Source organism: Equus przewalskii, chromosome 26 (assembly GCF_037783145.1).
Source record: "Equus przewalskii isolate Varuska chromosome 26, EquPr2, whole genome shotgun sequence".
In the NCBI taxonomy this organism is placed as follows: domain Eukaryota; kingdom Metazoa; phylum Chordata; class Mammalia; order Perissodactyla; family Equidae; genus Equus; species Equus przewalskii.
Window position 1 is genome coordinate 35702027 of NC_091856.1, and position 24900 is coordinate 35726926.

General features: G+C 60.2%; 1 protein-coding gene across 2 annotated transcripts in view; it reads right to left on the reverse strand.

Annotated features, from left to right (window-relative positions):
- Positions 1-24613, reverse strand: part of FAM163B (family with sequence similarity 163 member B) — a 31434-nt gene extending 6821 nt beyond the window's left edge. The window contains exon 1 of one of the 2 annotated variants that reach the window (XM_008539561.2): positions 24181-24613. The gene's annotated coding sequence lies outside the window, so the exon portion shown is untranslated. The remainder of the gene's footprint in view (positions 1-24180) is intronic. The other variant, XM_070595445.1, reaches the window with a different exon arrangement.
- Positions 24614-24900: the final 287 nt, after the last annotated feature.

The window sequence follows — 24900 nt, forward strand, 5'->3', positions numbered from 1 at the left end:
GAGGGGCTGAGCCCCTCGCCGGGGCGGGGGAGCTGGGAAGGCACGTGGCAAGCTCGGAGGCACAGTGGTTCCCCTGCAGATCGACAGCCAGAACGGGGGTGGGGTGGGGGTGGTTCAAGGGGCTGGGAAGGGGCCTGGCTGGGCAGGGACGACCAGGACCCTCACCTACAGATGGAGGGGACGTGGACATGTACTGACATGGAGAATCTTGCCCAGGCAAAGCTGTGTGTCACAGGCAAAGCTGGGATGAGACCCAGACCCCAGAAAGACAGACGGAAAGGCAGATCCAGACAGACCCAAAGGGATGAGACACAGACTCACAGCTCCAAATTCAGACAGACAGAGGTGCAGACAGGCAGATCCAGACAGCAGGACCGACAGGGCCTGAGTCAGGAAGACACAGTGCAGGCCACACAGACAGACAGAGCAGGAGCCCCGGGGACCCCCACATTCCTGGGCGCCCTGCCGGGCAGCTCCAGCCTGCCTTGGCCCCGGGGGCAGCTGAGGCCAGCTGGCCCGCCGGCCCTGCCGAGGGTGCAGGCCGACCCGGGGCGGGATCCAGGGAGCTGGGTGTGTAGAGGCAGCCGGTGGGGGGATGCTGGGCGGGGGCCAGGCCTGCTGTCCAGATGCATTTCACGCATTTCGCTGAGGTGAGGCAAAGCAAAGCAGGCAGCTGCTGGCGGAGTGCTGGGCCTCACTCCCTGCGCCCTTCCCTTTGGAGGACTCAGGAGGACACTGCGGGCTCGCCTCAGCCTTAACCTGGAGCAGCCAGAAAGGGGGCAGCAGAGGGGACCCCAGGCAGCCCTCCCTAGTCCTCACAGCAGCCGTGGGAGGGAAGAGCAGGCCCTGGGACCCCGACTCTGCAGATGGGGAGACAGGCTCAGAGAAGGGCAGGCCGCTTTCAGGGATCCAGCCCAACCCCAGCACCCTGTCGGGGAGGGCTGGTCCATGCATGTCCTTCTGCAGACGGGACCCCATCACAGCCAAAAGCCACGTACGCCCCCACTGCCTGCCGCGTGGAATCCAGGGCCTCCCAGGCCCAGAGGGCATCAGCATCCCCCATGTCCCGTACAGCACTGGTCAGGCAAGCCCCCTCGCTGAGACCCCTTGGGGTGTGGTCCCAGTTTTGAAGATGACAAAGCGAGGCTGGGAGAGGAGAAGAGCTCAGGTCCCAGCGCCAATAGTTTGGGGGCTGAGGTCAAGGCCGGATCTGCCTTTACATGACGTCTTGGAGCAGAGATGTGGCCCGGCCGCCCCTGACCACTGAGCCCCATGTCTCCGCTGGGTGAAGCCTGTGCCCCATGGCGACTTTGTGGGGGTGCACTACGGCAGCCGGCGGGTTTCGGGGTGCCTGCCCAGCCCCGGCCCTCCTCTCTGGGCCCTGCCCCTAAGACGCCGGCCAGCGGGTGCACCTGTACCCCTGCTGCGACAGGAGCTACAGTTTGCTGGGGTCGGGGCGGGCGTGTGCCCCAGCTGGGCCAGCCCTCTTCTCTCTCCCAGAAAATGGAATTGGGACCCGGACACTGGCCAGTCCCTGCCGGTGACTTGACCTCCGGTCGTGACATGGGTGCTCAGGCCACAGCCAGGGCGGCACTTTCAGCCATGTGGGTGGCGAGCCAGAGGGGCCGGTCCACGGTGGGGGAGGAAGCACACAGCTGCCCAGAGGAAGCCAGGCCGCAGGCCTGCCTCCCAGGGGCCCAGCTCCCTCCTCCATCGCAGGGCAACTCTGTCACCTCAAGCACATTTCTGCTACTTGCATCCCAAAAAGATAATTATGGTCCCACTCATCAATGAGGGGACTCACTGAGCTCGGGGGAAGTCAAGAGAGGTCCTGCAGGAGGAGTTAACTTCTGGGCCGGGAAGTTCAGCGCCCCTCGACACCCCAACACCCCTGTCGCAGCCCCGGAGATGCCAGCTCTGCCCCTGGTTAGTTGTAGGAACGGGGCTTCAAACGCCTCCATTTCTCTGCACCTCGCTTCCCTCCTCATAACACGGAGAGGACATCCAGGATCCTGCCAGACAGCGAGCGCGCTGTGCCGACTGCTGTTGTCCGTTTGCGTCCCTTTCTCGGTCTAACCCTCCCGCCAGGTCCCCGAGGGCATCAGGGAGTGGCCACGCTGGCCGCAGGGCCTCTCTCCCAGGTCTGAGATACAGACGGCCCCCTGCTCCGCCCGGCTCTTGCGGGGGGGCCCCTCCGACGGCAGGCAGCCTGGTGGGAGGGGGGCTGGGGCAGGCCAGGCGCCCAGGGCTGTCAGCAGCCCCGGCTCCGACACCCAGGCCCTGTCCAGCTGGAGCGTCTCAGCCTCGCTCTGCAGATACATGCACGCCGAGGGGCAGCAACGCCCACGACGGGCGCCGGTCCCGGGGCCGGGCCAGGCCAGCAGACGCGCACGCCGCTGGCAGCTCCGCTCGCGCCCCAGCCTGACATCAGTCCACAGTTAACTCCGAACAGCCCCTAGGGGCACATGGCCTCCCTCAGCCCCACCCTCCTGCCAACCCTCTGCCCTCGCTGTGCCCTGCTCGCAGAACGCCCTTCCCTCGGCCTCTCTAGGGCTTACCCTACCATCAGGGCCTAGAGCATGCCTCCTTCTCCAGGAAGCCTTCCCAGACTTCTCTAACCTCAAAATGCCAGTGCTGGGAGGGACCATGTCCCACTCTTCCATTTAATGGTGGGCGGTGGGGGAGGCTGAGGCCAGTGCAGGGGGCGGAGGTGACTCATTCATGACCTTACACAGTTAGTGGAAGAACAGCGGCCAGAGGCCCATCTCCCCAACTCCCACACCTTGCTATCCTCACTGAACTGTCACCTTTCAGACCTTCCTGTGCCGGGGGACTCTGCCCAGCTGGACACCAAGATGACCAGCCTGAGGGGCCTTTGTCTTGCCCAATATGGGGGGCAGGTGGGGGAACATCCTGCCATACACTTGCTGGTAAGCCAGGGCCAGAGGGGTCTCCCTGGGCCTCAGTTTCCTTATCTGTGACATAGGTATAGCAGGGTTTAGACAATCCATTCCTGCCAGCTCCAGACATGCGGGATCCAGCCCTGCCTGCTAGACTGAGATGCATGACAAAGTTTGAGGATTACAAATGCAAAAACATGCCAGCTGCAGGTCCAAGCAAGAAATCAAGATGGCACCCCAAGAGTGCGCAGAGAGGGGAGGGTTGCACATGCTTAGGTGCATGCTTGCTTGGGAGCCTAGAGGAAATTGCACTGACCCAGTGTCCCCTGGACACTTGTGTCCTGAGAATGGCTATGCTGAGTGCCCAAGAGACCAAGAAAGGGCTTCGGGGCTCAGGGCTGGAGGCGGTGGTACTGCACTGGGGGGCCATGGGGGGCTTCCTGGAGGAGGAGGCTTCTGAGCCCTCCTGGAAGGACAGACTGGCTGGGCTCTGGGTGGAGGGACAGCACAGGCAAAGGCTGGGAGGCAGTGAGGTGCTGGCAGGGCCAGGGGCGGCCCGGTGGAGGCCGCTGTGCCGCTCCTCCGGCTCTCCCTGAAGGCTCCGACGTGCGCTGCCAGCCAAGACGCCTTGGCGAGGATCGCGCTGAATTGTTAATCTGCCCCCTGGGACCATAAACGGTTTTAAAGCTTTATAAAAGGCTTTGCTTCCCTGTCCCCACCCCCAAGTTGTACAGGGACAGGCTGTGAGACGGGGCCCCTCTGTGCACCCCCATCCCCACCTCTAGAGTCTGTGGAGGGGGGCTGGGCAGGCGGCAGATCCCTTCCGATAGCCCCATGTCTCCTCGGTGCTGGGGGCAGGGGAGCCAGCTGCTTTACGAGCTCCAGTCGGTAGAGCTCCAGTTGTCTCCTGCAGCCTGAAGACGGAATGGAGCGGTGCTGGGGGGGTGGGGAGCAGGAAACACCTGGCAGCCAGACGCCCGCCCTCCACCTGCCTCCCCCCTCCGAGCCCCCTCCCCTGGCGGAAGACCCCTGCGCGGCCGCCATCTGGACCCCATGTCCTGCACTTCGTTTCAGACTCTTCCAGTTTTCTCTGTTCCTCTTGCTCCATCCCACCCCTCCCTGCCTTGAAGACTGCGAGGACCGAGTGTCCGTAGTCTATTTATTGTGTGCCCCCCGCCCCCAGTGCCTCATGTGGTGCAGGGAGCACAGCAGTGCTTAAGGAAGGCTCTGCCCACCTCTGCAGACCGCCTTCAGCTGAGATGCCCAGTGCTCCTCAGAGGAGCCAAGGAGCAGCCCGGCCCTCACCTCCACTCTGGCTGGGCCCCTGGCTCATCTAGTCTAGCAACTTCCAAAGCCCCCAAGCACCAGAACGTGGGGCACCTGGTAAACACGCAGACACCCAGGCCTTGGCAGGTCTGAATGGGGCCCTCGGATCTGCTTGCCTAACGAGCAGCCCTTCCAACCGAGTGATGATGAAGCCGCTCATTTCCAAATGAGGAAACCGAGCCTGGGGGAGCAGAGGACTGGTCCTGGGGTCCCTGGGCCCAGCCGGGTTGAGGCCCCAGGTTTGCAGCCTCCCTGTCAGGCCTCTGCCCATCCTGGCGTCTGGTCGAGGGCTTATGGAGAGCCAGCACGCCTTTTCCTCCACAAACATCTGTCTGGTTACAAAGTACCCCCACTACCTGGAAGCCCAAGGGCCCCGCCATCCACGAGCGAGCGGCCGCGGAGTTCCTGTCTAGACCTCCTCCACATTTGTTCCTAATTTCACGCTCCGCGGGCTCCCAGATTCCTGCGTTTGGTACTAAAGAGACTCAGCAGAGCGCTGCAGCTGGTCTCGAGATCTTATCCAGGGCCCATGGGGCGGGGCGGTGGAGCAGGCCGCAGAGGCAGTTCCCCATGGCACCTGGAGCAGCTCCCCTCCCAGCTCCATCCTCAGCCCAGCCCAGCTCAGCCCAAGAGCGCCTGGCTCCTCAGACAGTAGGCCCATCAGGTGCCGGGCCAGAGGATGCCCCAGCATGGGGACTGGTGCTGCCAGGCGGGGCGCAGCCCGCTGGGCGGGGAGCGGGTGTTCAGGAGCCACCGTGCGTGCCCAGGTTGGCCCGCTCTGTGGCCTGGACTCCTTGAGGGACCCTCAGAAAGAGTGCAGGTGCCCTGCCAGTTTGCCAGCCCTTTCCAGGATTCATGGACTTCCGGACGTGGTCCCCAGAGTCCTGCTGAAGAGCCCCCCCCGGGCGTCAGAGCTGAGAGAGCAGGGCCTTGCCAGTTCACCACTCGGTTCCCAGAGCAGGGCGCACAGTAGGTTCTCGGCAACAATTGTGAATGAATGATCTGTGGGGGGCGTTGAGCTCTTGAAGAATGAACCAGAACTTCCAAGATGAGCCCAGGCAGCGCCGAGGAGCAGGGTGGGGAGGGAGGCTGAGGTGCGACGGGCAGCGCTGGCTCCTCCCTCCTCTGGGCGGGCCTCAGTTCAATGACGGCAGGGTTAAAAAGAGCAGCGGCGGCCACAGCACAGTGCTGGGTGCTTCCGATGCGTGGATTTCATTCCACCCCACGCCTCCCCAAGGCGGCATGACTTCCCTGGGCGGGACCGGCAGCTCCTTGCGGGGCCCACCCACATTCCCCAGGCCATGTGGGAAGCAGCGCTCTGAGGCCTCCCTGCAAGATTTTCGCCCCACGTTTTCTGGGGCAAAACTGAGGCTGGAAGAGTGAAACAACCCACGGAGCAAGCAGAAACTCCATGGACATCTTCCATGGGTGCTGGAGCTGGGAAAGGAGCAGGCTGCTCTGGACCAGGGGAGAGGGTCTGGGGCCGACCTCAGGGCCTGGGTGACCGGGAGGCCCCCGACCAGGGCCAGGACACTGGAGGGAGGCGGGGTTGCGCCCTACCTGGGCTTGCCCGGGGGGGCTCCGCTTCCCCACTGCCTGGGATAGAGGGCGCCCCCAGCTGAGTGGCCTTCCCACCCGCTGTGGCACGGTCCCCAGGCAGTGACTGTCCCCAGCCTCAGGAGCCTTCAGGAAGGACAGGGAGTAGCAGGAGCCTCTTCTGGCCATCGAGGAGCTGTGCCGAAGCCACCGGGCCTCCCTGGTCCCTTGGGGCAGCCGCAGCGCCGGGAGAGGCCCAGTCTTGCGGGTGGGAGGTCCAGGCCACGGGCAGGCTACTGTGCTGTTGACGGCTTCGGAACCTGCTCCAAACTAAAGTGTGAGTTGTCACTGCTGCCATCAGGCCCAGAGTCCTCGCCTCTGCTCACCGCTCTGCTTGCCCAGAGGAGTGGACACTCGGGGTGCACTGGGGAGTGTGGTCAAACTCCCTGATCCTCTGGCTCTGTGGGGGCCAGGCCAGGCGGGCAGAAGGCTGGGAGCATGCTGCTGCCCCTCACTGTGCAGATGGGCGCTGTGCTCCCCAGAGAAGGAGCCTCGCCCAGGGTCACCTTGACATCTGCCACAGAGTGAGGGCTGGGCACAGGCCAGCCATCCTGAACTCCCCCCGCCTCCCCGGGCCCTGGGTGGGAGTAGCGGGAGGGGGAGGACGTGTGAGGAGGGCGAGACACCTGCTTCTGGACATCGAGCGCTGCAGTGTCCGGCCCTGGGCCCCAGAAGCCCCCAGCCCTCTCCCGTCTGACCTCCTTGTGGTCTGAAATAGAGAAGCAGCTCGCGGCTTGCGCCCAGCCCTCTGGCAGGCCCCTCAACTGTTGACGTTGGTGACTCCAACACAGTAGAGAAATCCGCTCTTTAGCACAGAGGCTGCCCGGTAATCCCAGGACCTGGGATTCCTGTCCCGCCCTCCTGCCCATGCTGCCCCCTTGGGGTTCCTCAACCTGAGTCTGGACAGGTCACCGCCTCCCTCAAACACTGGGGTGGCTCCCCAGTGCCCCGTCATCCTGTCCTGAGCACCAGCCCTGTACCAGCTGGGGCGCGACACCCTTTGCCAACATCTCCTTTAGTCCCTAGGAGAGTTTGAGCAGGTGTGGGCATCACCCCGTTTTACAGACAAGGAAACAGCCAGAGAGACGCACACTAACCAGGTCCTGGGGTTGAGGTGGGGAGCAGGAGTGAACTTGCGTGTGCCATCCCAAAGCCGGCATCTTGCCTTTTCCCTCCTTCTCCCAGCCTCCCAGCTTGCCTGCAGGTGGGAGAGACAGTGGTGCACTCCCCCCTTTGCCCCCATCAGACTGTAAGCCCCATGAGGGCAAGAACCTTCTGCCACGTTCTGGAGTCCTCCCGCCACCAGGGGTCAGTACAGCACAAGGACACAGCAGGGGCTCCAAAGTGTGGGTGGATGTGCATGGAGTTGGGGTCCACTGGCAAGAGAAAAGGTCCTGAGGTGGGAGCAGAAGAGACGGGGTCTGGCCCCGTGGCCCCCACCTCCGGCACCTGCATGCTCCTGGTGTTTCCCGGGCAGGTGGGGGCGGCGGGGGGCGGGGGGTGGTGGTCAGGAGGAGAAAAGCAGATGAGATGTACCATTCAAGAACTTTCTGGGGCTGCGGTGTTCTTATCCACGGGGCAGTGGGCAGAATGTCAGCAAACAGGGGTGGGGGGGGGTGGAGATTGTGACCCTGGTGAGCCCCAGCTCAGGGGCAGACCGTGCTGGCTTTTTCTCTCCCTTAAAAATAACAATGTGCAGAAGTTGGGTTTGCAAAACCCTTTCTGCTGCTTGACTTAACTTTTTTGCTTTTTTCTTTTAAACTTCCTCTTCCAAGAACTGAGCGCAGCTCCTGGTCCCAGTTCAGGGCTTGGCCGGCGCACAGGAGGGAGTGCCGGGCCAGGATTCGCTGGAGCCAGCCGAGCTTCCATTTATTAAACACACACCACATCCCGGTGCGGGACTAAGGGCTCTGCCCTCTGATTTCACTTAACCCTCACAGGCACTGTCTGCACAGGCGCAAAGACAGGACGCTGAGGCCGTCCAGGCCTGGCCGCGAGGAGGATGCACAGTCAGGACCCCATCCAGGCCCCTGCCCGTCACTGTGGTCCACGCCTCCAGTTCAGTGAAACCCCGGTGACTCAGCCTGGCAGAGAGGAGCAGAGAGAGGCTCGGAGACTCAGCAGGACGTGCCCCATCCCAGGGGGCTCAAAGCCTGCTGGCCAGTGCAGGGCTGAGCGCCGGACCCCTCGGCCACTCAGCTGCCCAGAGTGGGAGAGAGAGGGCTTTCAGGGAGAAGCATGAAGGTGGGTCCAAGGCGGGTGGCCTCCCTGCTGGAGGTCCTGTGCCCACAGAGTGCGGGCCTCTGCCCTGGCCTGAGGGATGACAGTCATGTGTGGGGTCCACTGAAGGCTCCATAGCCCGTTCTGCACCTTCACCATCTCCAGAGTGATCCCACTTGGGCGTCCAGGTGGATCAGCTACTGCCACTTGCACACCTGCTTCCCACACGCTCCCACTGCCGAGCCTGACCCCGGCCCGTGGCCTGATCCGGCTGTCCGCCTGCTCACTCCTTTGACACACTGTCTATTATTTGCCTGGTGCTGGAAATAACAGCCAATGAGGCAGGGCCCGGCCCACCCCCGCTCCCAGTCCAGGGGGCCGATGCCTTGTGGTGCCAGCTGGAGCCCAGTGGAGGGGCCGCAGCTCTCTGGGGCCTCTCGGGCGACAGGCCCGGGTCTCCCCTGCTCTTCTAGAGGAGAGCTCCGTCCGTGTGGTCTGGGGATGTCCTCCCAGTGGCCCCCTTCCTGATGGCCAGAGCTCTGCTGATTCCCACCCGGACTAGGGACGCTCCAGCCCACCCCAAGATGAGGAGTGGGAGAGAGAAGGGGGAATACGGAGTGGAAGTCCGACCCCACGCCCAGACACACCGGGGACACCAGGGGGAGGGCAGAGGGCTCTGCAGGCTCAGGGAGACACGGGTCCCCGCCAGCAGCACAGCCCAGGAACTCTGACTCCAACTCGCATGGATTCCTCTGTCCACGGGACCGACAGAGCAGCATCCATGTTCAGAAGACGGGACCTGTGGGGCCAAGTCTAGAGAGAACCCTGTCACCTTTCTCCAGGACCCTGAGAGAAGCACCAGCTCTGAAATAGCCTTGCTCTGCCTCCTGCCGTGCAGCAGAAGGACTCGGCCTGGGCTCGTAGCAGGCAGGGCTCCGAAAAGGGTGGGGCCCAGTTCCCGGAGTGTCCCGGTCTGCCCCCCAAGGCCTGTTCAAATGCCCCCACCTGCCTGGGCCCCGCTGACCTTGCCGACCCCATGGGGTCTCCTGACTCTGCTGTGACGGCCATCCATGTATGTGCTTCCTCCCACGTCTACAAGGGGCCAGCACTGTGAGGCTGGGGCAGGGTCCCAAGCAGCTCCAGGTGTCTGCTGTATCTCAGCACTGGCCCCCTGCCCCCCAACCCCCTCCACCCAGAGCCCACCACAGTGGCTTTGCATTCATGTAGGATGGGGTGCCTAGCACATACCAGGCCCCGCTTCAGGTTTGGGAGACGCCCAGGCCTATCCTCAGGATGCTGCCCATCCGGATGGGGGGCAGGAACTGCAGCTGAGACCCCATCACAGTTGGTGCCACACGTGTCGGCACTGCAGCCCGCCCATTCCTGGCTTGTTCTCTGCATGTCTCGCAGGTTCCAGGGGATGCTGAGGCTGGGGGGCCAGGGACCACTCTTGGAGAGCTGCTGTCCTAAACGGTGGACCCCCAGGTGAGTCTGCCCTAGCAGGGGCTCCCAGTGCCCATGAACAGCCCACACTCCTCGGACCAGCCCTGACCCCCACCTCTGCTTCAGGACAGGGACTGCGCTGAGGAGGCATGTGCCGGCCTCAGTGCTGTCGTGCTCCACTGTCTCTCGGCCTGGGGCCCCTGTTCGCTTCCTTCCAAGTGGCTAACTCCTTCCGATCCTTTACGATGGTGCTCACGCCCTGCCCTCCACAGGAGGTCCTTGCTCCTCCCTGCTCCTCTGTGCACCTGGCCTGTCCACCCTGCTGTGTCATCACGAGCTGTCCCGATAGACTGGGAGCCCCATGAGGGCCGCACCATCGGCCTCACTTTGAAACACAGGCCCTGGCAAACAGGAGACCCTGTAAAACACCTGTGGATCGAGTCACTGGCCAACTCGTTTACCTGTCTGTGAAATCAGGATGGTGACAACGCCTGCCTTGGCTGTGCTGTGGCAAGAATGCAGGCGTCACCCCCTTTACCATCACCATCGTCCTTGGAGTTGGAATTATTAACCCCATTTTACAGAGGAGGAAACTGAGGCTCACGGAAATGATGTCACTTGCCCAAGGGCACACGGCCAGTGAGAGGCAGCACTTGGGGCTGGGCTAGAGGTCAGGCGGCTTTTTCAGAAATGCCAGCTGTCTCTGGCAAGTCCCAGGGCTCCGCCTGACTTCTCTGGACAGCATCCACTCGATCACTGACAGCCAGTCTCAGTGCTGAGTCCCACTTCTGGGGCCTGGAGAGGACTGGGGAGATGCAGGTGGCAGCCCCATGCCCGGGGAACAGACATGCACGGTCGGGGCAGTTCAGGGCAGAGGGTGAGCACAGGCTTTTGGGGGAAGCAGGACCTCAGTGACAGGGAGCAGTCAGCAGGGCCTAACGCCCGGGGTGGGGGCAGTGAACTCAGGGCACAGAGCCCGGCCCCCCGGTTAGAGCAGGAACACCTGCCTCTCCCGCCCGAGGGAGGCCTACCCTCTGCCACTTCCTCCACTTCCTCACCTTGCAGCCTTGCTGCCAGTCACCTGCCTGAGCCTGCTCCTGGCCTGTGACCTCTTCACTCAGAGCATCCTCAGTGTCACCTGGGAACTTGGTGACATGCAGAGCCTGGGTCCCACTCAGATCCACTGAGTCAGAAACTCTGGCAGTGGGCCCAGCAATCTGTGCCTTAGCAAGCCCCCCAGGTGAGCAACAGGCTGCCCCCAAGGCTGCACATCAGGACCACCCAGCAACGTCTCCGGGCCCCACCCCAGGCCAAGTTCGTGAGAGACTCTAAGGAGTGGGCCCAGGAACCAGGACATTTAAGCTCTTCAGATGGCTCCACTGTGCAGCCCAGGCCGGGGCCACCAAGAGAGGGACTCAGAGCAGTGGCAGCTCCCTGCAGTGGTGGTGGCCGAGCAGAGCCGTCTCGGGAGTGCTCACAGGCCACACAGCCTTCACCGCATAGCCCTCACCGGTCCACAGAGCCCAGGATGGTTGTCCCCATTTTGCAGTTGAGAAAACAGCGGGGAAGCAGCCTGCCGAGTGTGGCTGGGGGCAGCCAGCCCCACCGCAGCGTCGCCCTGCTCAGCGTCCATGCAGACCCCCATCAGCTCCATGTCCCCTCTGCAGCCAGCCTCTAGCGATCCTGCCCACGAGTCTCCTGAGGGGCCCAGAATCGGCCGCGTCAATCACGCCCTTTGCCGTCCCTTAGCCCAGGCCACCCTCAACAATGCCACTGAGCAGCCATGGTTTGTTCCGTGTGTTCTCTCGCGGAACCCCCACCGCAGCCCCCCGTGGAGTCCTCCCCCTTGGCTCCGATGCCTCCGCCTTCGGGCAGCCTGGGCCCCTGCCTGTCGGTGCCTCCTCTCCCTCCCAGCCCTGGTCCGCCTGGGAGTCAGAAGGACTTGGGTGTGAATCCAGGCTCTCCTCCTTAGTGTCAGGGGCACCAGGGGCATTGTTCCCCTCATCTTTACACCAGGATGTTAATGCTAGCCTCCAGCTCCCCTCCCTGCCCCCTCCTCCCTGTCCTCTTCCTTCTTCTCTCCCCCTCCTCCCTCTCTCCCCCTCCTCCCTTCCCCCTCCCTTCTTCCTCCTGTCTATAAACAGCTATTGAATGCTGGCAGTGTGCCAAGCACTGTGCTGTGCTGGGGACACAGTGATAAATGGGGACAGGGTCCCTGCCTCCTCCTGGCCCTCAGGGAGCAGGACTGTTGAGCAGGTCGGATGCACATCCTTGGCCCAGAGACTTAAACGCGGCCCCTGGCCTGGAGATGCCGGTGCCCTCAACGGAGCCCTCACTGACCTCCTCTCCTTTGTATTTCCTTTCGGAAGTCCGGAAGTCCGTGACTTCCCTTCTCTCAGGCTGTGAGCTCTGGGGCCTGGCCTGTCTCAGCCACGCCAGCCCCCGGCCCCCAGCCAAGGGCGCTCTGCAAGCGCCTCTCAGATGAGTGGTGGACCTTACAGGATTGGGGGGTGTCTGGAGGGCTGGGGTATCTCTATGAGTATGCTAACAGGTATTATTTTGACTAATTTTTAAGACAATGAGATGATTCCATGTGGACTGTGCTGTGGTTTATTTTCCTCTTCACGTCAGCACATTCAGAACCATGTTCTCCTTCGTGGGGCACCCCCACTGTCCATCCAAGTGTCCCGCCGGGATGCAGCTCTGAGTGTGACTCTCCTGGTCCAGGCCCTGGACATCTGGTGTTCCTGGCCCTCAGAGCTTGTCCCTGATTTACTTTTCCAGCCTTTCGCTTGCTATCCCTGCAATGCTCCTCAAACGGGTCTGGCTAAGAGCTTTGCTCCCCAGGCCTCCCAATCATGCACTCTGCATTGTCTTGTCTCTGGGTCTTTGCTGGTGCCCTTCCATGGACCTTGAACTCCCTTCCAGCTCTGCTTATTGAAACCCCCGGCCATCAGTCAGCATGCTCCTGGAGCAAGCCATCTTTAACCCTCAGTCCCTGGACATGGCTCCCTCTTCCATGGTTTAATAGCACTCAGCAGCTACACTATGCACTGGGGCATTTAAAATTCACCCACAATTCAACAGCAAATATTCATTCAGCTCCTGCTGTGTCCCCGCCTTTGTGGAGTTTTCAGTCTTGTAGGGGGACACAGATGGGGTGTAAGGAGGGAGCATGCAGGGTGCTCATGGGGTGGAGGGCAGCCAGGACAGGCAGCCCTGAGAGAGTGACCTGGACACTGAGACATGACAGACAAGTGGAGGACAATGGGAAAGGGAAACTCATTGAGGAAACAGCACATGCAAAGGCCCAGAGGCAGGCAGAGCAAGGTGGGCTCCAGGAGCTGGAGCATAAGAGCAGGAGGAGGAGATGGCATGGGGGAGGTCAGCTCCTCCTGTCTGTCTACATCTGATCCAGTCCTCATGGAGCCCTGGTCCTCGTTCCCCCACCTGCTGCAGCCTGGTGCCCCTTCCTCCCTGAAACACTTTCGGGATCAATCATTCTTGCATTGGATGTGCATTGAGTTTACCTGAGGTCTGAGAAAGAACCACCTGAAAGGATTCTAGGGAACATGACTTGAAGCTCACATAGGTCCAGGAACAGTTCCTGCTCCCACCTACCAGAGAGGAGAACTTTGTAACTCGCGGAGCACAGGGAGAGCACTCAGAAGGGCTCTGGCTAGCTGCCGCCCTGGTCTTGCGTAGCAAAGCATCAAAGCCACAGCTGAAAGGACCAAACTGTTTCCATTATGACTGCATCCCAGAACGGACCTCCTCAATACGTACGGGTCTACATCCAACAAGGTCAAGCTCACCATGTCTGGCATCCAGCAAAAAATTACCTGGCATGCAGACACAGAAAAATACAACCCAAAATGAAGAGCAAAACTGACCCATTGAAACTAACCCAGAAATGGCACAGATGATAGAATCAGGAGACGAGGACACTTAAATAGTTACTGTAACTGTTGCCTGTGTGTTCAAAACACTAGAGGGAAAATTGGATACATTAAGTAGAAAAACACGGAATACGTTAAAAAGAACAAAACCCTATTTCTAGAGATTAAAAAAAGCTACCAAGTCTAAGATGAAAAATACACTGGATGAGATTAACATCAAATTAGACACTGCAGAAGAAAAGATAAGTGAACTTAAAAGACAGCAACAGAAACTATCCAAAATGAAACAGAGCGAAAAAAGAAAAACACAAAGGAATAAACAGAACTTCCATGAGAGGTGGGACACCACAAGTGGCCTAATTTATGTGTAATGGGAACCCCCCCAAAGGAATGGGGATGCAGGAAAATGATTAGAAGAAATACGGGCTGAAATTTCCCAAAACTATAGACCCACAGATCTAAACACTCAACAAACCACAAATGCAACATGATGGAAACAACACCAAGAAACATTATAATCAAATTCCTTAAAACCAGTGATAAAGAGAAAATCAAAAAAACAGACAAAGGCCGGTGACAGGAGAGGAACAAAGATAGGAATGACGGCCGACTTTGCGTCGGACACAGTGGACGCCGGGAGACAGTGAGGGAGCATCTTTAAAACACTGAAAGAAAAAAAAATCAACCTAGAATTTTCTATCCAGCTAAAAATTTTTCCAAAATTAAGGTGAAATAGAAAGCAGCATTAGCATTGCCTCTCCTTTTTGATTATCAAGTCCTGGAGGGCAGGGCCCACAGCTCAGCACCTTGCCAGGGTGATCTGTCGCTGGAGGGTTCTCATTTTCTCACTGGGTTTGGGTCCCCAGTGGCCCAACCTGAGCAGTGGGTTGCGGGGCAGGGGGGAAGTTCTCTGCTCATGCGGGGCTGGGTGGAGTCTGGCTCGTCTTGGGGGAAGCCCAGGACGAGGGAACGGGGGCCCTTCAGGGGCTCTCCCCACTGGGGACCCTAAGTTCTTGGCCCTAGGCCGTGCAGAGTGATAACCGGGGGTGGGGTGAGAGGCGTGTTCTGCCTGACAACCTTGTGCCTTGTATTCACCTCCCCTATCCCCACAGGAGTGTGAAAACAAAAGCGAAATCCATGCAATGTTTTAAAAAAACAACAAATCAAAAAAATATATATTTTAGCTGTTCACAAGGTATAGGCAGTTTCCATGGCTACAGCTGTAAACTGCGTTTGCCAGGTGAGGAGGTGAGGCTCTCCTTACCCCACAGGTCAGGGCGCTTGGACAATTTCTGCCCAGGAACCAGGTGCCTGGCTGCTGGACTGGAGGGAGGGTGGGAAGGAGGGAGGGAGGGAGGGAGGGAGGGAGCGAGAAACGTGGGCTGCCTCTCCACACTCTCGCCCACGACTGCTTTCGCTGGCTAACTGGAATAACACCTGTGTCTTTACAGCTCTCTCCAGTTTAAGCTGAGTTTTCAGGTACAGCATCTCCATGGAGAGAGCAGCCCTCCAAGTTAGGAAGACAGGAGCCTTATCCTTATCCACAGGTGGGCTCTGAGGACCAGGAGTTGAGTCGCCCAGGAAACAGGGGTTCGGGGAAGTGAAAACTGGGGAAGCTGGTTAGCTTGTCCAACCTCCATGACTCCTTTCTATGTCACCACTCCAGGCTGCCCAGCACATATTGAGATGCCCTAAAATTCCCACCCCAGCTGGAGACAGCCCAGAGCAGATGGAGGGGACCAGGGCTAGCCCTGCCCCGCCGCATTCAGGCAGTGCCACCACTTTGCCCCAAGAGATGTGTGTGTGTGTATGCACGTGTATGCAGGTGTATACGCATGTGCATGTATGTGTGCGCATGTACGTATGTACATGTGTGCACATGTACACGCATGTGTGTATGCGTGTGCATGTATGTGTGTACGTGTATGCACGCGTATACGCATGTGCATGTGCGTGTGTGTGTGTGTGTGGTGCTGATAGTGAACAAGAAGCAGATGATGAGCAAAAACAAAGGTGAGTCAAGCAACCTGATTGTTCCAAAGAGACTGGCTGGACCACCCAGCAGCTGGGGAGGGATGTGGGCCACATGGCCCCATCTAGGCACTCCCCTTTCTCTTCAGGTGCCCTGGGGACCTGGAACCATGGGAAACCCCCTGGACCCCTGCATCGGGGCCTTGTTCTGAGAGTAGCACAGCTCATCTACAGCAGGCTCAGCTTCTGCCTGGAGCTCTCAGCAGGGTCTACAATGGGGGAGCGACCAGAGAGTACAGGCTAGATGCACAGCAGAGAACTCGTGGAGCTTGCTGGGGAGAGGTCAGTCCAAGGCTGGGAATCGTGGACTCCCAGAATCTTAGAGCCACACGTCTTCGTCTTAGAAAATCAGGACATTGGAACCACGGATGCTCAGATCTGAGGGTCCCTGAACATTTTTCTCTTAGAGTTGGAAGGGACTTTGGATGCTGCCCGGTCTAGTCACCTGTTCAGTGAACAGAAGGGAACATTTTTCCTCTTGAAGCCATAACTCATCCAGGACAATCAACCACAGCAGCAGGATCTCCAACTGCCCCCAAGGAAGCGAGGAGGGCAGTACCACCTCCGGCTCCTGGCCAAGTTCTAGGCTTTCTCTCCTTCCTGGAGTCACCCCAAGTTCTCTCCCAAGTACGAGCTATGAGGACCCCCGAGGAGCGACCCACCTGCCTGTTGCACATGACGTCCTGGGGGCAGAGGCCTCAGAGGGCAGCTGTCAACCCCTGGTCCCACCCTCACACTTCCCACACTCACTCATTTATTCATTCAACTGACACAGTTCGTGGGGCTCGACCGCCCACGGGCCTCCCTGGGAATGGGTGGGGAGGGGGGTGCTGCAAACCCCCCGGGGTCCTCTTCCTCACCTCCATGCTCTTGGCAAGGCTCTGCCACTGCAGCTGACCCAGTGGCTCCATTAGAAACTTCCGCGGGCCACCGAGCCGCCCTGAGCAGTCTTAGGTGGCCCAGGCTTCAGCAAAGACCCTGCCTGAAGCCATTTGTTTTACATCAGTTTTCCTTTTTTAAAAAAATTAGGCTCAGCCATTTTTAAGTGAGTGTAGGCGTGTTGTTGAAAGGGCCCGTGTGCAGATTAAATGACTTTCTATACACCAGCGGTGGCGGTCACTGAAGAAGAGCAGCACTGACCCCGAGGCCTCGCCGAGAGCTGAGGCTGGGCTGAGCGACACCCGCCAGCCCCGGAGCTGCCCTCTGACCGTGAAATTCCCACCACCCGAAAATGCCGGGCGCTGCGCAACAGGCCCTGCTGACCCTCGAGGCCTCACCGATGGCCCTGCTCCCGCCACGCTGGCTGACTTCCCTTTTCTGGAACACTCTGGGCCCCTTCTTCCCTGAACAGGTTTTCAATGTTTGGAGGGGAGACCTTGATGGGAAAACAGATGCCATTTGTGCCTCTAAACGTGGGGTGTCTCAGTCCAGGGAGAGGCCGGGCAGGGCCACTGCACATCCTGGCAGATGACGTTGGCCCTCAGAACGGCACAGAAACATGCAGCCATCCGACAAAGACCTAGCAAGAGCCCGTCCCCGTGTGCTGGGCCCTGTGCCGGGGGTTCCTGGTCCCAGGCTGTGGATGCAGACCTGTGGGAGGAGCCACAGAGCCCGGTGTTAACAGAGGCCAGAGAGCGTGTCACGGGGCTGATCTCTGGGGAGGTGGCACGGAGTCAGGGACACAGCCCTGAAGGGCTGACGTGGAAGTCAAGACCCAGCACGAGCCAGGAGAGACCTTTCAGGTAGAGAGGTGGGTAGGTGGGAGGACCCCCAGGGAGGAAGGGTCTTGGAGCCTTCCAGAATGGGAAGTAGGTCAATGGGAGCACGGTGGGCGAGAGAGGCAAGAGATGAGGCCGGGGGAGGTTGGCAGGGTCTGTTCCATGCAGGGCCCCCCACACTGCACCAGGGGTCTGGGTGCTGTCCTCAGCTGGGACAGGTTTAAGCAGGGTGTGGCCCCCGAGCTGCGTGTGACCATAGGGAAGCTGAGTTCCACCACAGGGGCTCTTCCACAGGTCCTGCCGCCCACCACACCAGAGACCCCGGAACCCCCCACCACACCCAGAGACCCCGTAACCTAGCACCAGGTTCCCTCTGACGTGCTCATACTGGGGGTCTGGGGTCTTACATGGGTGATGAGGGATTCTCACCACCACCCTGCAGGAGCCGTACAACTGGTCCGGTTTGTACGCACCAGGAAACTAGGGCACAGAGAGGTTGAGCGATGCGCCTAAGCTCACCAGCCGGAGGACCTGCGTCGGGGTTTGGGCTGAGCCTCTCCTCGCCTTCAGGTCTCAGGTTCACCGGCGAGGATGTTCCCCGGGAGTAAAGGGCAGACGGCGAAAAACAAGACACGGGCCAGTGACGACAAAATTGACCACAGAAGAAATTATGCAAGACACTGCGTTGTAAAACAAAATGTTTTTTTTTTAAAAAATAGAAATCTGTTTAGTAAATTGACGGATCTCTCGTGTGGGAAGATCCATGGAGGTAAAATTAAAGTTGACTGTGTTTTTAATTTTGTAAATGGGTTCCTACCGAGCCAGGAGCCTTCTGTATACACTCTACACACCCGTAAATACCAGGAGACAGCAAGTCGACAATGTTACCAGGAGACTGCTGCTTTTTCTGGTGAAATATTAGACTTTTTTCACTGTCTTCCTTCGAGCCAGGATTGGATCATTGTATCCCAGGATGAGCCCTCTCAAAGGAGATGCTGGCTTTGCAATGTTTTAAGGGGAGACCCCGGCAGATAAGGACACGTGGCTTCTGCTCTTGCTGTGGGTCCTTCCCTAAGCCAGCCGGGGCTGCCGGGCTCAGGGCTGACTCGGGAGGTCCCCCCTCGGAGGACGGGTGTGTGGACTGGGCGTTCGTCTCTGAACCAGGAAAACGAGCATCTTTATTTGCCTCAGGAAAATTCCCAAATGTATCAAGTGGGAGTGGATTTGCCATCGCCAAGTGGAAGAATTTGGAAAACGGAGTGTAAACACGACATTCCCAACACTGCGAGGTGAGGGCCTCGACCTGGGCTCCGGGTGAACTCCTGCTGCGTCCCGGGCCGCCCCCTCCTGCAGCTGCTGGGGCAGACTCCCTCCCTGCGCCACGGCAGCCCAGCCTTCCCTGCCTCTTGTCACTCTCGGCAAAACACTCTGAGCTGATGCTACTGGGATGCACCGGTACAAACCGCAGACTGTGCGGCTCGCTGGGGAGTCGAGGCCGGGCCACGGGATGGGGCGGGGGCTCTGCAGTGGGTCCCTCACTCGTTGGCAGAAAAACCCTGCAGCACCAGGGGGTGGGGAGCGAGCCGTTTTAAGCCTGGCAGAGAGACCAGAGGATGAGGGTGCAGTGATGCACAGGAAAACCGACCTCAACCGCAGCACAGATTAGAGGCTCAAAGCCAACGAGAACAGCGGGAAGCCACCCAGAGGGTTCTCTCCCCACCCTCAAGGGAGCAGATAGGTGGGGAAAGTCAGCCGTCTTCACTGGGCCACTGATATCAGCCAAAGTCAACAGACAGGTGCCCTGCGTCCCAGCAGAAACGCCCCATCTCTCCACCACACCTGCTCCTCCCCACTCTACACTCATCCTTCAAGTTCCACCTCCAGGAAGCCTTCCCTGACTGCTCCGGCCCACGGGGCACCTTCCTCTGAATCTGGGACACCTGCCGCCTCGCACCCACGTTACACCCCGTGGAGAACTACCCTCACTCTGCCATCTCATTCTGTGCACCTGGGTGTGCCCCCCACACCGCCACGAGACCCTTCTCTGAGCTGATCACACCGCCGAACGAATCTACAAAAGCCACACAACAAACACGGAAACCCGGACAGCCTGCTCACCCGTTTATCAACATGGGTCCAGGTCAATAAGGAGAGGACGGGGCGCCGAAGTGGGAGGATGATCAAGACCTGCTGCTAAAGGGACGAGAGGAGCACGGGCAGAGAAGGCCCTCGGCGATGCCCGGCGACACGCGAACGACGCACAGCGCTGGGCATGGGGGCTTTGACTTTGTGCAAAACAATCAAACAAACAAAGCTGGATTTTTTTTTTGGTTGGTTTTCTCTAACAACAAGCATGCATTTATGTTACTTAGAAAACCCTTTAATATATATTAAACTTAATGTATATTAATTAAAAACACGAGAAGCATGAAGGAGACAGTCACCAACGACGGCCTGGCGCAGGGGGAACCGTTGCTCTGTGTGGGGTAGGGGTGTTTTCCAGGATGCTGTGTCTCAGACTCCACTGAGCATGAGAGCTACCTGGGGAGCCTGTTAAGGCAGAAGGCCTGGAGGGGGCTCGAGAATCTGCATTGCCAGCAAGTTCCCAGGGATGCTGGGCTTGCGGACCACACCTGGAGCACACCTGTCCTAGGTTTTGCTTACACGCTGTGTGCAACGAAATAGAGCAAATAATAATAATAAAAGAGACATGACTATTCTCCAGGGACCCAGGGCCTGACCGCAGGCCTAGCAGCCATCAGGGCCAGCCTGGGAGTGCCCCGAGGGCCACCGCTGCCACGGCCACCACGTGCAGAAACCGAGGACCTGGTTGGGAAGAAGCAAGATGCACGTGGTAGTCAGGAGCCAGTAGGGTCCCACAATGTGGCTTTTCCCTGCTCGTCAGGGGCAGCCCCAACGCCAGTCTGCCCGGAGGCCACCATGTGGCTGAGCCAGGAAGTGAGCACCAGTGGGGACTGCTCCAGGATGGACCTGGCCTGGAAGGGAGGTTTGTGCCAGGGCTCAGCTGTGCATGGACTCCCTTCCCCGCTCTGCTGACTGAGACATAAGCTGGCACATCCTACAAGGTAGATATTATTACTGCCATTTTATGAATGAAGAACCCATGGCCCAGAGAGGCTAAGTAACTTCACTAGGGACACACAGCTTGGACACAAACACAGCTCTGTTCAGCCTCCAAGGCTATGCTCTTATCCACTTGGCCACACTGCCAACCTGTCCTCAGCAGCCAGGGAATGCGGTGGATGAGGCCACAGCTCTGGGAGCCTCACTTGTTCTGGGACCATTGTTCAGGCCCTTGTCCTGCCTCTACCTGGGCCTCCCAACTGGCCCAACTTTCCCCCATCTCTGCCACCTGGGGAAGCTGAGCACAGGGGTACAGGTGACTGGCTCAGCCCGGCTGGGGCCACGCCCATGGAAGCCCCCCCACCCCAAGGTGGCTGGGAGCATGTCCACAGGACAGGGAATAACATCAAGCCAGGCCGTGTTGCTCCTGGAACAGAAAGCCCTTCTCCAGGCCTGCGGGCTGCATCCTCACTGCTTACACTTGGCCCATCCTGCACACCCAGCCCTGCCCGGGTCTCCGGGTGGGGTTGGCGTCTGCCTGGGCCCGACGTGGAGGAGTGTCATAGGAGCGCTATTTGTTCAGTCCTGGCCATCTCCCATCACCCCAGCACGTACATCCCAACACCCCTGCCTCGGCTGTTGCATTGCTCCTGTCTGCTTCCTCTCCCGGTCCAGGCCTCCATCGTTTCCCTCCCGGCTGGATGCAGCCGCCTCCGCCCGAGCCTCCAGCCTCGCCCTCTCCAAGGGCCCCTCCACGCTACAGCCTGAGAGCATCCTCTAAGGACCAGACCTGGCATGTCCCTCCCGGGGTCACGCTGTCTGTGGTTCCTGTGAACCTCGGGAGAAAGCCCACCACGGAGCAGGGCTTCGGAGCCTGGCCTGATCTGACCCCCACCCACTCCCCACTTCCAAAGCCTCGGGGCTCTCACCAGGACTGTTGGGTTGATCCTCCAAGGTCCCCAGGGAAGCAGGGGCCACATCCCCCTTTCACAGCCCAGGAGCCTAAGGCCCAGGGTCCCACAGCCAGGAAGCAACAAAGCCAGGCTTGGAACCCAAGCCTCAGTCTGAGTTCGGGGGTTCGCCCATCCTCCCCCCAGGACAAGCTGGAGGGTTCTCCCTGTACGCCTTCCATCCTTGGGGCTGGGCCAAGGCCTGGGGAGGTTCACCAAGTTGAGCTTGCTCAGGGAGGGGACCAAATTCCAAAAGGAACAAAGAGCTTCGAAAGGAGAAATGAGCGCACCCTGCACCCAGGAGTCTCTCTGCTCAACAGAGGAAGGAGAGGAGCTGGCAAACACTTAAGATGCCGGGCTTATCAACCCCCCTGGAGCAAATCCAAAGGGACTGAGACAATGCAGGGAAAACCAGCGCCGAGAAGAGCAGCAGAGCCAGGCTGAGAAGCACCCCGGCCACCTGGGCCCGGGGGAGCTGACCTGGTGAACAGACTCTGGGCCCCTTTCAGCTCGGGCCGGCAGTTTCCCGGTCACCCGCAGTGTGCTGGTGGGGCAGGCAGAAGCATCTCCACTTTCGCACATGGGGAGGCTGAGTGATTTGGCCGAGGTAGCCTGAAATCCACTCTCTCTGCCATACAGATGGCCTTTTACTGACCCACAGACGTGGACTTGCTACTTTGGAGAGAGTGGCAGGGCTGGGAGCTGTGCGGAGGACGGGACAAGGGCCCGCTGCCCTCTGCCTTGCCTCCTGCCTGGAGAGCCTGGAGTAACCGGTAATTGACTGCGAAGTAATCTCTCCCGCAGCCCCGCCCACTCCTCGCCCCCTCCTGAGCCTGCAATAATTCCTAGCGGGATCGCACTGCCATCACTCTGCAGCGCAGGCCCGCGTGGCAGGAGCCCAGAGGCCTCTCCGTGGGAGTGAGTCCTGGCATCATGTAGCCTGGGCTGCAAGGCTGTGTGGCTCACATAGAACCAGCACCAGGAGTCAGCCACTTACAGCTGGCCCCCAATCATGCAAAACTGGGTGATCACTTGAGTGGGGAGTGGGGTCGACGGGACTGGGGTCATGGGCTCAGGTCAGCCCTGAGGTTCCAATACCCCTCTACACTCCCCAATACCTCGGCTCCTCCCAGCCTCGCCCACTCGGCTTGCGGCTTAGATGAACAGAGCTGCAACGGTTCATGGGGGGCATAATGGGATCCACTCCAGCATTTCTCAGACGAAACTGAGTCTAGAGGGGGGAGTGACTTGTCCAAGGTCACCCAGAAAGGTGGACAGAACTGGGCAGATAAGTCTTGGCACCTCCAGCTGTGCCCACCTTTCCCCTGAGTGGCCTTGTTCATGTTTGACGATGTGTCTAGGGGCTGGAAGCCTCAGAGGCTGGGAGGGGCTCTGTAGTGGAGAAGCTGCAGCACCTCCATGGGCCTCTGCTCTGAGCAGAGGGTGTCAGTGTGCTCCGGGGAGGCCAGCCGATGCTCCCCAGAATCCCCACCCCATCCCCATGCATCCCCCGGGGCACTGAGGCTGGGAAAACCTCAAGAGGCCTTCAGGAGGCCACTTCCCAGCTTTCCAGGTGAATCTGGACCAGTCAGCCCCACCCAAAACTCAGTGGATGGGAGACAAGAAGTCAGCAGGATCCGGGGCACAGTGATCGCCCTCTCCGTCTTTTTTATCCCATCGTGCGGTGCTCAACAAACCACTGCCAAGTGAAGGAAAGAAGGAATAAACAAAGCCCCACAGGGCCCGAGCCCCAGCCTCAGGAGCGGGACAGATGCTTCCCAAGTTCCCAGCACCGGAGCCCTTTAGAAAGCATGTAGTCAGTGCACAAAGGATTCAGGCCAACCCCTCCCGCAGTCCAGGAGGGGCTCGCACCCACCTAGGTAGGTAGGAAGGCCCCTGGTCACCCAGGCTCCACCCTCAATGCCACTGGAAGAGGGGGAGAGTGGGAATATGCACGCATGCTTCCCTAGCAAGCCCGAACTTTTGGGGGTGGGAAGTTGTCACTGTACCTGGAACCCCCAAGAGCCTGGCCCGGCCTGGGAAGAAAGGAACACTGGGGAAGGCTGGCAGGGTGCCTCTCTGGCTCTCCTCAGCTCCAGCTTCCTGGGGAACTTGCAAGGGGGGAAAGCAGGGGCAAAGGCTCCTGGACACCCCCTTATCCCCGAGAATGGTCAGTGAACTTGCATCTCGAGAGTCTTGTCTCAGAGCAGCAGCCAGGAGACACACACTGGCAGGACCATTGGGCCCAGGAAGTCCCCACCTTGGGAGCACAGGACACTGAGTGGGGCGAGAGGGCAGAGCCAGGAGGTGGACAGGAAGTCTCTCCTGGATTTCTCATGTTTGGAGAGTCCCAGCTGGAAGACCCACATGCCAGTCTGGTGCTCCCCCTCCCCCCTTTAAGCCGAGATTTCAAACAAGGGTGGGTGGCAGGTGGCAGTGACAGAGGCTGGCATGGCTGAGGCCAGCTCTACCACTTATTGGCTATGTGAGCTTGGACAAGTGACCAAAATTCCCTGAGCCTGTTTCCTCATCTGTCCAATAGGGCCAATGCCCCCTTTCTCATGGGTGTTGGGCACATGGAATGGATGATTATGCAAAGGTCAAGCACTGGGCAAAGTGTCTGACAGAAGGCAAATCTCTGTAAATGAAAAGTCTCAGCTCCTGGCCGCAGAAAGAATGGGGGCCACCTCCCCTGGGAAACTTTCCTCCCCAATTTCCCTCAAGCCCGGGCTGGGAGAGAGACGAGGCTTCCTTTGGCACAGTGGGTCCCTGGCCTCTCCCTCCGTCCCTCGCCGCCCACTTCGGTCTCCGTCCACAGAGGCGCTCTTTGAGGGCGGCCGGAGACGGGACGGGGGACGCCGGCCCCGCAGCTGCGTGGGGCAGGGACCCGGCGCAAGGCGGCGGGGGCAGGCTGCAGCGGGCGCTCAAGACTAGGTGGGCACTGAGCCGGGGCTTCCCCGCCTGCGTCCTCTGCCCTCAAGCCTCGTGACCCGCGCGCCCGCTCGGCCCTTACCTTGAACCATGGGAACGGCGCTGCCCCGGCCGGCCGAGGACTTGGGCGCACGTGACGGGGCGGTCCGGCGTCCGTCCCGGGCAGGGCGCAGCTAGTAGCGGCCGCTCATGCCCAGGCCACGGCTGCGGCGCTGCTGGGGCCGGGCGGGCGAGGCGGGCGCTGGAGAGGCCCCGGAGGTCCGCGGGAGGCGACTGCGTGCCCAGGCGGGAGCCCCCTGCCAGCTCCCGCTGCGGCCACGGCTCCGGACGACCAGGCTGGCTCCGTGCGAGCGGCACGCGCGCGGCTCCAGCCCAGTCCCGGGCGCGGGGCGCGCGCTGGCGGGGAGGGCGCGCACCCGAGCCGGCGGGGAGCGCGCGCGCCGTCGTCGGGGGCGGCGGGGAGCGGCCCGGGAGCTGTCCCTGGTGCTGACGGCTCGTCCGCTCCGGCCGAGGCTGCGCGACCTCCTTCCCCGGCCGGGGAGGGGGGGGGAGGAGCGTCTCCCCCAACCCCCTGCCCCGCGCCCTGCGAGGCTCCGGTTGCTCTTCCCCTGCTTTCCTGGCGCTCCTCGTTTCCACAGCGTTGGGATTTGGAGTCAGGCCGAAGCTGCTGCTGCTTGTCAACAGTGCGACCTTGGGACAAGTCCCTTCCTCTGGGCGACTCAGGTCCTCACCTTCAAAATGGGCCCCAGCAGCGCCTGTGAGGTTGGTCTGAGAATGGCATTCAACGACGGCTGGGGGCCTG